Consider the following 18,176-nt stretch of genomic DNA (forward strand, 5'->3'; position numbering starts at 1 on the left):
TTGAAAATGAATTTGCGAACTGAATTTTTCGAGGTAGGATAAATGCTATTTCAAGTTATTGGAATTCAGATTCAAACTATTAAATTCAGATTCAGTTTTGTAATGCGGATAACTGCAGATTCAAATATAGAAAATTCATATTCAGTTTCTAGTGGCACAAATATCAGCCCATAGCAGACTCTCTGGTGACTGCACATTAATGACTTTAGGCAAATTCTCCAGAATAAGCAGATTCAGACTTTGCAAGCCTCATGCTGTGTGTTTGTGTTTAATAAAGTTTTCCCTCTTATATTACTATATTGAGTTTCACAACAGTACATATACAGACGCTCCTCTACTTAAGAACTTTCAACTTACGAGCTTTCAGACATATGAACGAAGCGGACTGTAAGTCCAAATTGTGTTCCTTGGACTCCCGTTTTCTGTCCGTAACATATATATATTTTTTTCTGCGTGCCAATTCCGCCTAGTACGACTTCTGGCCGCTACTCCCGCCGCGCAGCAGCGTAGCGTGTGAACTCCCAGCATCCTAGTTCTTAGTACTTGCGTATACCCTTAAAATGACGTTGAATAGTGACTTACGAACATTTGAAGGTACGAACGGCCGTTTGGAACGTAACTCATTCGTAAGTAGAAGGAGCTTCTGCACAAGAAAATATAAATTGCCCAATAATTCCCAGAAATTCTCATGGAGAGTTTCCTTCTTTAAAAAATCTTGGAATTTTCATCCATGAAATTAGCCAGTTCAGCAAGCAGGGAAAAAAACAACAACATAAACAAAAATGTGTGTGTTGAGGGAGGCTTATGAGGAATAGAGTTAGAATGGGAATCAGGACCAGTCACAAAAGAAGAGGAGACATCAGTCCATAACTGCAGATGTGAAGGAAGGTTGGATTATTTCACACAAATTGCCAGGTCACATGACCCTCCCTTCCCAGATGGCTTCACCAACCATTTATGGAAAACATTCATATTGTGGCACCGGGCAGACCGAGGCATCACCACAGCGGCAATGAACCATGGTGAGTCAGATTTACACAAAGCTGCTCCTTTAACAGAGTCCTTAAAGGACTGCACTCAAGCAACCACAAGATTCCTACAATTAATGGCAGGGAAACACAGGGAGGCCACACAGTACACAGCAAAGCACACTCGTGGTGGATAATTACACTGTAGCTAGGGACACGTCAGGATCACGCATACAACACAGGTAAAGGTACACATGGCAATAGGGAAATACAACACAAATATTAACATTAAGAACAACACATTGGCTATTTACAGTCTCCCAGCATGCCTTCTGGACTCTGCTATGTGGAACCATCCCGTTGTTGCTACAATATTCACCAATATGGAGTAGTTATTGCTCTCCTTGCTAGTTTATTGAGTGCATGCCTAATGGTTTCTTAGAAGTACTTAATTACATTGGTATCTCTAATTAGAAAAGCTTGTATCGTTGTTATTCTAATAAATTTGTCTAAATTATTAAATCAGCTAGGGAGATGATTTGGATAAAGGGTAACATTCAATATTCATAAATAAAACTTACTTGTGGTTAATAGAGTGTATTTTATATATATATATAAAAACAACTTGGATTTCTGTAATACATTTTCAGATGGTGAAAAAGCCATCCTTTTTGACATCCTCTTCTCTTTCTCGAGTTACTGAGAACTGACAGGTTTCTTGCCCCAAGAAAAAAACCGTGCACATCAGCCTGCATTTTAAACCAAGCTGGACATGAAGTCCCAAAGTGTGACATTAATTGAGATGTTTTACAGCAAAACAGTCAACGTTATTACTAATGCGCCTCATAAGTTATTTAAGTCTGGTAATCTTTGTCAGCTCGACAGCACATCCATTTTAATTTTTATAGTTTGGTGGATATGATATTCCTGAGTATTTCTAAGGAGTATGTAGACCTACATTAAATAATTCTGACATGGTCTGATTGCATTAAACAATAAATATTTAGTGTATGTTGCCTGTCCACTAAAGCTCTGTATGAAACTAAAGTTTTAACAAATAAGGTAGAGCAATTCAGAGGGTTAAAGATATTATTATTTAGATATCATTATTGCCAATTGTTATTGAACTGAACAAGAAGAGCACAGCCTTTGAAAGCTGCTCTTAAAAGCTTCACTTTCTCTGTATGGCACAATTATGTCAGCTGTCTAAAATCTGCTTCTGCTTCACTGTGGATACCTGAGTTTATAATGCTTCTTATTAATATGTACTGAGAAAAAATACACCGAGTTATGCTACATTACACCCTGCCTCTTTTAATCAGTGCTACTGGAGGTATACAGACACACACACACACACACACACACAGGGACACACAAGGAGCACTCCGTATCACAGGCACACACACACACACATACAGGGACACACAAGGAGCACTCCGTGTCACACGCACACACACACACACACACACACACAAGGAGCACTCCGTATCACAGGCACACATACACACACACAGGGACACACAAGGAGCACTCCGTATCACAGGCACACACACACACAGGGACACACAAGGAGCACTCCGTGTCACACACACACACACACACACACACACACACAAGGAGCACTCCGTATCACAGGCACACACACACACACAGGGACACACAAGGAGCACTCCGTGTCACACGCACACACACACACACACAAGGAGCACTCCGTATCACAGGCACACACACACACACACACACAGGGACACACAAGGAGCACTCCGTATCACAGGCGCACACACACACAGGGACACACAAGGAGCACTCCGTGTCACACGCACACACACACACACAAGGAGCACTCCGTATCACAGGCACACACACACACACAGGGACACACAAGGAGCACTCCGTGTCACACGCACACACACACACACACAAGGAGCACTCCGTATCACAGGCACACACACACACACACACACACACAGGGACACACAAGGAGCACTCCGTGTCACACGCACACACACACACACAAGGAGCACTCCGTATCACAGGCACACACACACACACAGGGACACACAAGGAGCACTCTGTATCACAGGCACACACACACACACACACACACAGGGACACACAAGGAGCACTCCGTGTCACACGCACACACACACACACAAGGAGCACTCCGTATCACAGGCACACACACACACACAGGGACACACAAGGAGCACTCCGTGTCACACGCACACACACACACACACAAGGAGCACTCCGTATCACAGGCACACACACACACACACACACACAGGGACACACAAGGAGCACTCCGTGTCACACGCACACATACACACAGGGAGCACTCTCATGTACACACACACGCACACACATCCCCATGCTGTCACTGCAGCTCCTGCAATGGGAGGAAATATCCAGCCACACAACAACTAAAGTTCAAAGCACATTTTTCCCAGCTGTCTGATCAATAAGGAAACTGCCTGAGAGCCCCCCCCCCCCCCCCACCGCATTCCCCTAAAGCTTAATCGGCCAGCTTGTCTCACACACAAAACAGCGAAAAAAAGGAAAAAGAATGGGAAACTAAAAAATAAAAACATCGTACTTATTGTGAAGATATGACTGAATGCATTACTTACATTAATCCTATCGAAATACAACACGTATGCAATTAAACAAAAATACCACAAAACATTTAGCTAGGAGATGAAAATATAATTGAATGGTGAGTGTGCCTTGCGATGGGCTGGTACCCAGTCCAGGGTTATTCCATACCCTGCACCCACTCTTTCTGGGATGGGCTCCGACCCCCTGCGACTCTGCAACAGCGAAGCAGCTATGGAGAAGGAATGAGGGAATAAATGAATGGACAAATGTAAATATAATTGCGTGCATGAGAAATTACAATTCATTAATGTTTTCATTTCTTGAAGAATAAAACTATAGATCTGAAAAGCTAAAACAAGTGAAAAAACTGTTGATTTGGGAAGATGAAATGCATGTCCCCATGTATACAAACATGACCGATAACATTTCTGACATGCAACGGCACAGGGATAAATCACTTCCAGCTGATAGGTGTTGGAGGAACCTGCAGAACACAGGACCTCCTCACACTTTCTGGATTAAGACGAGTGTTTTCTCCGGCTAACAGGTCCTAAATAGCAGGGCTGTACTGTGTGAACACTCATACGGCTGAAGTCACCCATCTGTCACCGAGGACAGGGAGGCTGAGAGCGACTGTCAGTCAGCAGTGACTGTGGGGCTGTTCAGCAGCGACTCAGAAAGGTGAGGAGCATCGATTTCACAGTCCTGTGGCGAGTTTGATTCTCCTAAATGTCCAGACAATAGAAGCACCAATATAACACAACTAATACGTGTGTGGTGTCAAGTCGCTGAAATTGTACATGATTTTTTTTCATGTATTTATAGCTGATGTATCATTTATTTGCATATGTATGCAATACTATTCCATATGAGGATAGATGACTGTTACTGGATACTATAATTTGTGAGCTGTGAATTTAAATTTACACAATGAAGCTGTTTTTGAAGTGCCCTTTTCGCAGCATATTATTTCATTTTTTCTGATTACCAGGCCTCCATAATTTCCTAGCGGTGTTAAATGTGCCAGGACGTAGTTCAACGGGACGCCAGGCTTTTATTTCGACAGACAGTTGGTCAGCCTCAGGCAGGATAGTAATTGGTATCATAATACAGCTTTAATCTATGGCCCTGTTATATGTTTTATATTATACAGTAGTTGTTATAATGTCGTCTGAGTTGGTCATTTTGTTTTTAAGAACTGGGCCTGCAGACTTAGAGACTAGGAGAAGATTTCAGCAAATGTTTTCATTTTCATGACCTTTAATAAAATTAATAATCTAGAGAAATTATGGATAGTATCCACTGATGCCTCAGCTTTTATTGCAGGGTAATGTTTAAATCCATTCCAGGCCGTAGCCTCTATTATGACTGCTCAGTATATATTTGGTCCATTTTCATTAGTGATAAATTATGTATTGAGTTCAAATTCTAGGGCAATTATTTCATTGTCTCTGTTATTCCTGTTGGCATATTTATTGCATCGTATGTAATAAGGTGGTTTTACAAGAGAAATTTGTTTTCATTCGCTTATCTTAGTCAGTTGTTTCATCATTTTTCCGATAATGATCAGTTTGAATATTTTCACTGCGGAGATTGCAGGCTAATGCGAGATCCACTTGTAACTAGTTTTGCCGATACTTTTCCGTACTAATTTGAAACGGAAGAATGGAAAAGTAGTTCCCACTGAGGCAGGAGCGGCGACTACAAATGTGATGGGAATGCTGGAGAGAGCCCAGGCTCTTAATTGCATTTTAAAAGTCATGCATATGTTTCTTGGTTCTTGTGAGCGGCGGAGCTTCCATGACTTTGCGCGGCGAGACCGCCGCCGAATCTCCCAGCAGGACAGATCAAATTCACCGCCAGCGTAAAAGGAAGTGAGAGTGGAGGAAGGTAATTACCGTCCTCATTAGCCAGAGGAAACTCATTACGGCAGCTCCTGTCAGCTACTCTCTCCGTCCCGAGACCTTCCCAAAATATGGGTGCCGGCTCCCCAGGCTCGTGCGTCGTAGGCTGTCGTACCGGAAGCTGAGTGCTGGCTCGCGTCACGCGCCGCGGCGGGAAGGGCGCCGGCGCGAGCTCCGTGCCAATCTGGCCGGCTCGCGCCGTCGTGGGCGGACAGCGAACATGGCTCGCGCCGAAAACACAGCTGGCCCCTGTCAAAACCCGAGGCTTGCATCCATTTCACTTTTCTGCTGCCCGCCAATGGAAATCGTCACATTTACCTTGCGGAAGATCAAACTTGCTTTAACTTGCTATAGTTTTGCTGAATAAACTTTGGGGATGTTTAACTGGAACATCCTTTGGGATGCGCGTGCGGGCTATCAGCTGTTGTGAATCTGTCTGTGCATGCAGTTATAAAGACGTGATATTACTGAATAAGGCTCCAAGAGGTCATAATTAATCATTCGGCTCACAGGAATCCATTTGCACATTTTATTAAATTCTGTAATCGCATTCTTTGAAGTGCTTGGTATTTCAAAGTAGGTGCTGCAGTTACATAAATGCGATGTAATTCAGCCGGGCATTTTAATATTGCTTTAATATTGGGTGTTAGTAAGGATTTTCTAATGGCTGGCTGGGACATGTATGTCTGTAGCATATTTATACTGGTATATAAGCTGGTGTTTGCGTAATACATGTGGACCATATTTAAACGTGCTTATTTTACTTGTTTCATGGAGAAGGTTATTATTGACCTGTCTGTATTTAGCAGAGGGTGATACACCTGGAAATTACAGAATAAAAGAATCACGCAAAGAATCTACAGTACACACAGGGTTTGGTGGGATGCCAGCAGTGATTTCTTCTGGTTTCTGCTCTTTCCGCCGGCCTGTCTGCTGCATAGGGCTTGTGACACAGATACTTCACATCAGCTGTAAACAGAGCGTGCCAAGTGACTCTAAGCGCCGAGCAGCAATCGGCAGGTCAGTGCTAACCAGTGCCACATGGGCATCATGCCAGTTCTGCTGTTAATACCAAGTTGGTGGCTAATAAGAACATGAAATGCCTTAAGAAATGAAAGCCAGTGTGGTTGGGTGTGGAAAACTGGAGTTAATCATGGGGTAAAATAGGCATACATGAAAATTGATTTAATTTAAATTGCTGACAGGCCTGCAAAATACTGAAAACAAAAGTATCTCTATTTTACAGTAAGGCAGATATGTTGAATAGGATGTGTTTCAAACATTTTGACATACTAGCCGTTCAAAAACTCTCAGTGACAATTTAAATTTAGCAAGTCTTCGCAATATCTTTGACTTGGACATAACACAGAAATTTCTACAATGCTTTGAACAGAGAAACAGTTGTATTTGTGTTAGCTATAACGGTACAATGGATAATTTAAGAATTAAATGAATGTTTTATGTCGGAGAAAAGTTTTGGGTACTTAAAAATGTATGTAGCTGTAATCCAGACACATCTATTGTCTTTGTTTACACCTTGGTGCTCATTGCCGTGTCTTGCTACACCAAGGAAATTAAAGGAGAAAAAAAGCTCAAGAGCCTTGGCTTGGCATTTTTCGTGACTCTCTCGACAAACGCTGCCTGACTGTAATTCAAGGGGACTGCCACGGCTCATAAAAAAATCATTGATTCTAATCAAATTGGAATAAAACTCCTGCACTGTTGCCTCGCAGGAGTCTCACCGAGTGATAAATTTTTCATGCCGTGGAACTTCTCAACGCTGAGGAAACTCCCAACAGTTTCAGGATTGCGTGCAAATATTTACTTCGACGTCGGGGTGAAGATCGCCACGGAGCACGGAAGGCCAGCCAGCCCTGAGTGAGTCTAATAAACGAGGATAATGCGGTGTGACACTGCTCTCGGCTGACGGCTGCCCACCACTCACATTGCACTGGGACTCCGCTGGGCTGTCACGTTAAGCAGGCTCTGAAGTGCCTCCGTGCGTGTCAATTGACAAATGTCTGTTTTGGCTGCTAGGAATGGCGCTCAACCGCAGGTCTGCAGAAACATCAAAACACAATTAAGGTCTGACATGCAACCGGTAGACTGGAAGAGTTCCTATGGCATGCAAAGCTCAAGGGAATGACCTCCCCCCTGCACTGTACTCTACTGTGCTCAGTTGCAGGCTTGCAAGAAGAGCACCACTACACTTTAATGTACTCCATGGCAGGATTGAAAGACGGTCACCGCTATACCTTACCAAACTGTACTGTAGGTCTAAATAAAGAGCACCACTATATATCACGGCACTCTGCTGTGGGTGTGAAAGAAAAGCACCACTATGTTGAAATGCACATTAACTGCATTCTAGAGAGCAGTTGTGCAGTACTGAAGGCTTGGTAGTGAAAAAACATGTTCAGTCTTCTCTGTATCTACTCTTCTGGGGACACTTCATGCCAAAATCAGACCAATCTGATCTTCTGAGCAGGATGAAATGCACTGAGTGAATTAAGCTGCCGACCTGAAGAACAGAAAGGGGTCCTTCACATGAGATCATTGCCAATTAATTGCATTTCCTTTGAATTTTGTTCCACAAATCAAATGATAAAAATATCTGTGCACTTTCATCTGTATTGCTGATTTTAAAATGTGTTAAGGGCAAATATTGCATGTAATATTTCAGTAAATGTGAAGGACTGGAAGGGGCAATATCTTTTCCTGGCAGATTCTGTGAAAAGCCACAGGAGTCGTTGCGTTTTATGAGTGAGTACGATACCACATGTAATTTCATAAATTGTCTATATTAAGCAATACGCAGGTTATGGTGTACTCTGGCCTTTTCTTTGTGCCTCTAATATGTTGTTTTCTTTCCCTGAGCAATTCTTGCACTTTACATCGCCCCAGCCTCTTGTGGATACCTCCATTTCATCTGTCTGTGTGCAGATTACATCACTCAAGTCCAGCTGGTGAATGGAGGTGGAGTCGGGTAACCGGAGTTCAGAGGGAGCAGGTCGCCGTGTTTGTTTTGGTCTCCATCTTTAGGTAACTCTGTATCAGGGACCTCCAGCGGCACGGGATAGTAGACAAATCTAGGCAGACCATAATCACCCAGATCTAGACATTAGTAAAGAGTGTTCCATAAAGTTTGGTGATTTTTTTTCATTGAAGTATCATTGTATACATCCTGAATTTCACAGCTTCTGGTAAGACTGGCAGGTATGGTATCTGTCCCGGTTTTGACCATGACATCCCTCCCATGATTTCTGAGAGGTCTGCAATGTCACATGTGAAATGATTTTGAATTTCTCAAAGGTTTACTGGGTATTTGGCACATTGTAATTCACCTAATTGGGGCTCAGTCATGTTGTGTAAATGAGAGCGAGATAAAAATTTGCTACGCCAACATAATGAGTTTATGCCTGTAAACAAGTGTGCCGACGCAGATTTGATTTATCAGCGGCCTGCTTACTTCACTGCAGTACTGCCAGCACCATATAGCATGGTGGTTATATAAGGTGAAGGGAATTAGGGATTTGCATAGTTGAGAAAGATGGTTTCCGAAAGCAAGGATGTTGACATCAGAAGATATATTTGCTGTAGGAATATACTGTTATCATCCATGTAATTTCAGTAATACATGTATTCTTCTCTTTTAGGCTGAATTATGGTTCTGTTCTACTAATTCACACATTTTTTAAAGATACATTTTCCTGCTATTGCCGCTCCTCTGTGTAGCACGCAGTGCGTAGCTAAGAACATGTTTATGGAGTATGGTTCGCACTTGTCAAATCAAAACCTCACAGATGTAAATTCGAGCTCGAAGTTATTTTCAAGGATAACAAAAATGTGTTTGGCAATTTATAAACAAAGCCAATGGATCTCAGAAACTAAATAATGCCAGGCTCCTGGAGTGTGATTTTATTTCTGTATTTATGCTGCCTGAGGGGTGTGTGTGTGTTTGTGTGTGTGTGTGTGTGTGTGTACCTTACCTTATGGGGACACAATGTCCTCGCAACGTGATGAATACCCATTTTTTCCATAAGGGAAAACTCAATTTAATAAAAAAAATCTGAGACTGCAATGAAAAAACTAAAAATGCAAAAACTCTTGTATTTTGTTTGGTTACTTATGGTTATGGTTAGGGCTGGGTAGGGGTTAAGATTAGCGTTAGCATTTTTCCCATAGAAATGAATGAGCAGTCCCCATAAAGATATTTTTAACCGATATGTGTGTGCGTGTGTGTGTGTGTGAGTGGGTATACCTTACCTTATGAGGACACAATGTCCCCACAATGTGACTGTGATTGTGTGTGTGTGTGCATGTGTGTGTGTGCATGTGTGTGTGTGCGTGTGTGTTTTCTGAGCTGTGACACATGCTGAGATGGAATTTTGACAGAGATGTGGTTGTTTAAATCTCTGCAAGCATTATGTCACATTTCAATAAAACAAACTGTAAAATGTTGACTTTGCCATGGTTAGGTTTTAGTACATTAATCTCCAAGAATACAGATGCTCTAACAACTTTATTACTGTTGACATCATGCTTATCTTCTGGAAAATAATAATAAGATTATTATAATATGTCATACATATATAACTTGCCCTAGACAATTTGTATCTGGAATTCTTCCACAGTCAAACAGAGTACATCACAATGCTTCTGGCCAGGGTGATGCTCTGGATTATCTTGAATATTCTTAATATTGCACCAAAAATTGTTTTACATAAAGCAATAGACTCATTATCTGTAGCATTTCTGTTGAAGTATTATTTATTCGTATCCACTTAACCTTTGAAGAAGGAAGATGTCAGCTTTTCTAATGGCTAGGCTTGGAATAACAGATGGACAAAATTCTGTTGATTGGAATTGTAACCAACGAAGCTGTCAGTACTCTAACCAGAAAATACTTTGTGATTTCTGAAAAATCAATGTTAATTTGCAGATGGCCAACTCTTGGAAGACAATTGAAACATTCAGTCTTAAAATTATGATCCATGTGCTGCTGGAGACAGGAATCAGCAGTGCATGTAAGTGCCAACAAAACATGTCTGTTCCTTCATAACACGAACAACGAAGTCAATATAAACATTTAACATTTTATATAATAAATAACTTTAACAATGGATAATACAAAATACAGTAGAAAAGAACTCAAATGCTTTATTTCATAGTATATTTTAAACAACCTAAATAGCAATCATAATTTCAGGTGCCAACCTCAGTCTGCCTTTGGGAACCACAATATAGTTTTAAAAGTGATTGCTCAATGAACACTGACATTGCATCTTCTTTTTTGTTTATTTTTAGTCTGTTTGCTTTATTTTTTAATTGGGACTCCATAAGGACCCCCAAACACAAAGCATTGATAAGTAGAACCTTGATGAGAGTATCTTTTCTATGCCCAGAAAAGCCATTCACTTAAATAAAAGAGACCTTAACATACAGTACAGCTAAGTAATGTGAATACAGGTTAAGTTTACATTAAGTATGTTGATTGCTTGACTGTTGAGCTTAGTGTTCGATGAAAAGGCTACAGTAGCAATTATAGCTGCAAGATTTCTGGGTAAGTCTCTTCCAAATGTTACACATTGCATAGGTGTAACTTCGTTTTTGTCAGATTAGTCTTCTGCTGTCTCAGTTTGATTCAGGAGAGCTTTGTTTAAATCCTTTGATGTAGCCTCAGCAGGAAGAGATCAAGATTGGGCTGCTTTTTCTTACCCCAAAGCCACATTGCTGTAGTTACATTTTAGATTTGCATTTATTTCAAAGAGTGACCTGTTACAAAGTACAAAGTAATACAGGTACGGTTAGGAACAAGAGCTACATGCAACACTGTTATAACCGAACATCAGTAAAGCTGTTAAAATAAAATAAAAATTCTGAGTTCTGGTCTGCCACATGGAATTACTGTCCAGCTGAAGAGACTGAAAACAGGCTTTCACTAGTTACCGTATCCTTGCACTGCATCATTTTTCCATTCTGCTGCATTCTGTTTTCATTCGGCAAAACCATGATTACATGTGAGAGAAACCACTCGGCTTAGTTTGCCATTGCAGGCAGCTTTGCAGCTGTGCTCCATTTCCCATAATACTAATGTGTTTTAGTCTTTCTCTTAATTGTTTTGGGCTGTGTTTCCCAAACTGGACCTGCACACAGTCCACGTTTTTGCTTCCTGTTAGGGAGCTGGATGGGAGCAAAAATGTGCACTACCTGTGGGTCCCAGGATCTATATATACAAGGTTAGAACAGTAATGCACATGTGTGCCACCCACCCGTGTCTGCTTTTAAATCATCACCCTCCATACCATCCCCCTAAAATGTTTCGCATAATTTCACTCCTGTAAAAGTAAATCTACTAGCTATACCTGGGGAACTCTGGTTTGAAGTCATGACCTCTGTTTCTGAACACTTGTTCGAGACACCAGTTTTCATTGAGTGTAAAATGGACAGTTTATTGTTGTTAAAGATAAATATTACTACAGCCCCAGTTGGGTTACGATTAAGCTTCAATGTATTTCTTTGATATTGTTTTCAATAAATGAGGGTGCTTAAGGGGTGGGGTGGGGGTTAGCACTTTTGTTGCCTCATGCCTCTGAAACCTGGGTTCAAGTCTCCACCAGGGTTCCATGTGTGTGGACTTTGCATGTTCTTCCTGTGTCATTGGGTGGTTTCCTCTGAGTAATCTGGTCCCCCCCAACAGTCCAAAAACATCCAGAGGTTAACTGGAGATACCACATGGTGAATGGTGAGAGTGAGCCCTGTGATGGACTGGCACACTGTCCTGTGTTGTGCCCGTAGGCCCCAGACCCCCTGTATAGGACAAGCAGTTACAGTAGATGGATGGATGGCTAGATGAATGTGCTTAATGAGATGCACAGGCAGCATGCATTTTCAGATGGAGAGTCACCTGACCTCTACATTATTATTGTTTTTTTCCTTTAGCATGAATTATTCTGTCCAGTTTTCTTTCACCCCAGTGACAGAGTGGAGCCAGTTACTTCCCTGAAGCAACATCACTGCAGATCATATGGCTATTATTTTTTTCAATTTTCAGGGAAAATTCTGGTTCTCTGTCAGATATCAGTGTCATATGGCGATGTCTGTCTGCTCTGCCACAATGGTAAACACTGATTATCTACTGCTCAGTTATCTGCAAGGTCAGAATTTCCATCTTAGACTGACTTTTGCTGTAGGCTAAACTTAGTGTCTTTATAAAAATAGCTATTTCTTTTCTGATTTTAATATTTTAGCGTTTTATTTTAACTCAAATTTCAGGGTATTTTATTTATATATACATGTATGTATAGTTCTAAACTGATGTATGTATAATTCTAAATAATAAGTCTAGGCTTACCTTTCTGCCTTGCAAGTCTATTTAGAGTCTAAGCTGTCCAGTATTCTGCACAGAAAAATTGTCAGGCTAAAATTATGTTCACTTATCTTTGCTGGCACACTGCTATGTGTTAATACTACAATCCAAGACAAAATGTATATGCTATTTTTATAGAGAAAGCAAGATACTGTTTACTGTGGCACCAGTTAAAATCAGTAAGCTGGGTACATATGTGTATTCCGGGAACAGAAACAATGATGAAAAACGATTTAATGTGATGAGAAGAAATGCAAAACCAAACTATGTTTAGTCTACAAATGTTATGTGCAGTAATTATGTGTAATACTTTTTGTGTATTGTGAAAGAGAAAACACAATTTACCAAAAATTTTAGGAGTATTGTAAAGATGTTTTTTGGTCCTTATGCGTTTTCGTTTGGTTTGCTTGTGCCCTTTAGTCATAGTTCATGGGAGTTGTAGCCAGAACCTCATGGGGGGATATTCTGTTAAAATACTGGAGCACAGACACTTGTGAAGACATCATCGGTTTTGTAATTACTCTCAGTGAATGTGCAAACGACAGATGGAGTACTGACCTTTTATAATACTCATTTACGTGTCTGCTTAGGATTTGATCTGTGTCTTTGGTCAAAAAAAACAAACATGCTTATACATAACACAATTTATAGTATCTTGGTACTTGAAATAGCTACTGCTAATTGTGTTAATTATTTTGTTGATATTTTTTATAAGCTTTTGTGTGGGTCTGTTTTGGGTGTGGACCCATTTGATAATTCAGCTGTTTTCAAGAGTCCTGATACCTGTAGGAAAGTCATGTACCATCAGTAAAGTACCAGATATTTCGGAAATATGTTTTTCACATTACTGTTGTGAAGTCCCTGGATTGGTTGGCCAAGGCTGCTTTGGCTGCTTTAATGTTTCTTTCAGATTAGTTCAAAGAACATCTTTTAATTTATGTTCAAAGCTGTTTTATACTACCAAGTCATTCACAGGCTGATCATAGGACACTTTAATGGTGTTGTATGACCATGCACAACAAAGAAAACATTTTATACAGAAACTTTCCCAACTGAATCAAATTGAAGCTGTTGGACAGAAATTTCGGAATATGAATAGGATAACTGAACTTTGGACTTCACGTTAGCAACATGGTGTATTAAATAATGTTTCCATTTGGCTTTTATTTTTCATTTCAGGTTTAGCATATTAGTGCTCGACAAAAGTGACGGGACTCAATCTGCAAGCAAAGAAGTGACAACGTTTTATGTTTTGGACAGACAGGTATAAATTGTTATGTGAATCAATCTGGTAGAAACATCTGTTCTAAAATCATTAACTGAAATTCCATTGGTTGTGTCCATCTCTTCTGTGATCCTGAATGTGTTAAATCCAGATTACAAAGGTTGAAGTCCATGATGCATTAGGGCAGAACTGATTCAGATAGCAACCATGAATTATGTTACCTTTCTTCAAGTTATATTTAAATTTGGAATAAAGCAGCAAATTGTAAATTCTTATTTATTGTATTATATAATTAACTGTTTGACTACCAATATAATTTTACTAATGTTAACATTTGTGAAGCTGTGCATTATATGTAATTATACATATGGATGCAGAGGCAAAGAATTGCCCAAGAATTTCTTTGCCTCCACAGCATGCATTTGAAAATATATAATGCAGAGTCTGGAGTGCATTGTCCTGCTTATACAATGGTTGCTCCACATTAGCCTTACACGGGTGAACTTGAAGACATTTTTTTCATGTTTACGCACCTGTCACACACGCGATGTGGCAACTCTAATTCACATTTGCATGTGTTTCGAGTGTAGGGAGAAAAAGGAGAACCCAGAGCAAATGTCATGACAAGACAGTGACAACATCCAAATTTTATATATGACCTGGGGTAGAGACTCGAACCCTCAAAAAATAATTCGCCTTCTCGAAAATGACATTCCCTGTCAATATCAAATAACAAAACTTGACCATACAGGCATCAGTAGTGTTTTTTTTCCCTAACATTTTAATGATCTACAATGTATATAGCACCATAGTAGTACAAGAACCATTTGATAATGCTAAAGATGGAGTTAATATGATCAGGATGGTACAGCATAGATAATTCATTTCCCTCTTCTGTAAAATGTATCATTCCCCACATAACTAAATCCCAGTAGGAAATAAACATGCATTGATTCTGAGTAAAATCATGAAGAATCATAAAATCCCCAACACAGCGCGACAGCCCTGTCTTGCAAACCACAGAGAGATTGAAATGACAACGCGATGTCTGTAAAGCAGTAAAGGGGAAAAAATCAATAGGATACAGACAGGGCTAGTTTATTTATCCCCTAGCCAGTCATCATGGGTGAGCTGAAGCAGGGAAGGCATGTTCAGTCTAATGCACTTTATATTACCAGTCACCTCATAGGCTGTAGTGAATCGGATGCCTTCACATTTTCGGCCAAATAAGCATATATGTTAAATATTTTTTAACACTCATCCAAACTGAAGATGTCTAAGATGTCGTGACCTCTAAGGGGATTGTTTTAAATGCCACCATTGCTAGCCAATATATTTTTAAGACCAAAACCTGAACTTCCTGCTTTTTGATAATTCAAGTATACATGTTATTTATTTCTAACTACACTAACACTTGCTTCCACATGTACAAACTATTTGATATTGTTGGATGGAATAATAGGTAATGGATTGATGAAAGTTTAAGGCTCTTATCTTATCTTATTTTTTTATTTTCTTTTTTTAACCATGACTAACATAAGTTTGAAAATACTTAAATATTATGTCCTACTTGTTTTTACCTAAATCTTGACAAATTTTGTTAAATGAAGATATGTGCTGTCATTTGTGTGACATGATTTCAAAATTTTCTAGCGGTTTCTGAGCTCTTTAGTGTTATACCTAAAGCCAAGAACGTTTGACATTTCATGAATTTATTTTTAATCCCGATGAGAGGGAACAGAATTAAAAAATAAAGACTTTATTTAGGGAAAGTGGATGACTCATCTTGATTATGCATTTGATTCTGACATGTGAGTCTATTCCCCCAAAGCATTTCCTGACTGGCATCTTAAACGATAACCAAGGTTTAACTCTGAATGCCTGGCAAGTATCGCAAATTTAGCCCTGTGCAATTACATATTCCACAAAATGTTCGTATTATTAGAACTGCTATTATTATTTTATGTATCTATTTGTCTGTGCATTTATTTAAATTAAAGTGCTTGTTAAACATTTTGATTAACATTTGTTTACATTTATTTTGATCAACTACTATTAAATATGAGCAACTCTTATTAATAATTGAAGAGTAACTATTTTGTTTTTCAATAGGATAGACCTGAATGACAGTAATTTACTGTATGTGCAATGAAGGTCATTGGTATCTTGGTTCGCCTGGATGCTCACCGACATCCCAGATAAATATCTTTGCTCTTTCCTGTGCTGAAATACAATACCATTCTATATTTAGCTCATGAAGAGTATTTTTGCACAGCAATCACAAACCGCGAAAAGTCGTTCATCGGGCGCCACATCCTGTTTTTTTTCCCTGAGCCTGCGTGACAGCGCTGACAGGGTCAGATGGGGTCATTCCCTAAAATTGAGATTGTGAAGAGTTACGCTGGTCTGGAACGGCACGAGGCGTACTGAAAGCTACTGTCGCTTTGTGACACTACTGCTGAGTTGATAAGCTTTTCTGGCCTAATAAAGGGAAAATACAGACAATTCGCACACACATAATTGCTTGTCCATGACAGCACCCAACCCCCACTGATTACTTATTGTAAAGAGGCAAAAATGATGCGAATTAAAAACCACATATTCTGTAATGAGTGCACCATGAACAGATGAGTTGATTGCCTATTGAATCAGACATAATGACAGCCATCATGCAATTAAACCTTATTCATTTTACTGTTTTATAATATTGTACCAAATTCCATTTCACTGAACCAGGCATGTTCCATGGAATGTAATAAGTGCACATTTGTGAAATGAAATGTTTGACCTGTGGATACACGTACACCCAAGAATAAATAAAGGTAAGCACTGCCCACATTAATGCATTCAACCAGAGCTGCTTTCATCACAGCCTTTCTGAATGACCATAGTGCTCATAAGATGTTGTCACAGGATTATCAAAAGGTTTCACCAGCGGTGAGGAAAGGTCAGACGCATGCTTGAATATGAATTGCCTTCAGCTGGCTGTGATTTCAAACTCATTTTTAACTATTAATCCCAAAGCTTTTGCTTCTACAGCAGTTGTTCTCAACCCCTGGGTTGTGACCCAGATCTGGGTCAAGGCGGGTTCTGAAAGGGTTGCGAGCCCAAGCTGCTACTTAAAAATGTTAGAATGGCATATTTAACATCAGAAACAAGCACATTTTTTCAATTGTCAAATTGTAGTAGGCATGATGTTGAATTTGAGAGAGCTGGCTAGTTTTACTACTTTGTGATTGAGCTGCCATGTTAAAATTGGGCCGCAGTGCTAATTAGGTTGAGAATCACGGTTCTACAGTCATGTCCAGTACAAAGCAATACCGACAGAGACATTGCCTCTAGCTTCCCAGCATCAGAGGGATCACGTTACAGAGGTTTACCTTTCTGTTTACCCGGAAAGTTTGTAGGTTATTGACTAGCTTTAGTCAAGTCACATGAACAACACTGACAGAAAATGCAAAAGTACACAATGACGGAGAGTATTGAATGCAATTACAGAAGCAGCAGCGTAGTAAGTTGGAGTAATAATAAACAAATAAATATCAAAGATAACGAGTTTGTGTAACAGTGCAAATGGCAGCAAAGTGATGTGCTGGTGGACAGCAGAGTTAATGTAAAGTTCAAATCTGTGGACGGGGGTAGCAAAGAGTTCAGAGTCTGGATGACCATGAGGAAGAAGCTGTTAGAGAGTCTGGCAGAACTGACTCGGATGCTCTGGAATCTTCTGCCAGACAGAAGGGGGACAAAGAGACTATGGGAAAGGAGGGAGGCATTTGCCGCGGTGCTGGAGGCCTGACAGGTGCACTGTGTCATATCCTCCTGAGACCCCACCCATTCATTTATGTCCATTGCAGTGGACATTTTGTTTTTGCATCTATCTTTTCACTGATGTAAGGAAACGTATTTATTCCTGTTGCGCACTAAAGAGGACATGCTGTGAAATTACAAATAAATATATATTTGAAAAAATCAAAATTTTAAGATGTCTTATTTCCTCCAAAGACAAATAACCTAAAATTGAAGGACACTTTTTTCCTTGGGTCTCAGGAGGATAAAAGTGTCATCAAACAAGGGCAGAGACATTACACAAGTCCACCAGTTGCTGCATCTCC

General features: G+C 40.0%; 2 long non-coding RNA genes across 2 annotated transcripts; both read left to right on the forward strand.

Annotated features, from left to right (window-relative positions):
* Positions 1-7,161, forward strand: LOC111852069 (uncharacterized). The gene is made up of 3 exons (XR_002840155.2): positions 1-1,022; positions 4,114-4,247; positions 4,558-7,161. It is a non-coding gene; the product is annotated as an uncharacterized lncRNA (long non-coding RNA).
* A 43-nt stretch (positions 7,162-7,204) lies between these two features.
* Positions 7,205-15,836, forward strand: LOC140578637 (uncharacterized). Its single transcript, XR_011982907.1, has 2 exons — positions 7,205-7,348; positions 8,154-15,836. It is a non-coding gene; the product is annotated as an uncharacterized lncRNA (long non-coding RNA).
* Positions 15,837-18,176: the final 2,340 nt, after the last annotated feature.

The sequence above is a fragment of the Paramormyrops kingsleyae genome, chromosome 16 (assembly GCF_048594095.1).
Source record: "Paramormyrops kingsleyae isolate MSU_618 chromosome 16, PKINGS_0.4, whole genome shotgun sequence".
In the NCBI taxonomy this organism is placed as follows: domain Eukaryota; kingdom Metazoa; phylum Chordata; class Actinopteri; order Osteoglossiformes; family Mormyridae; genus Paramormyrops; species Paramormyrops kingsleyae.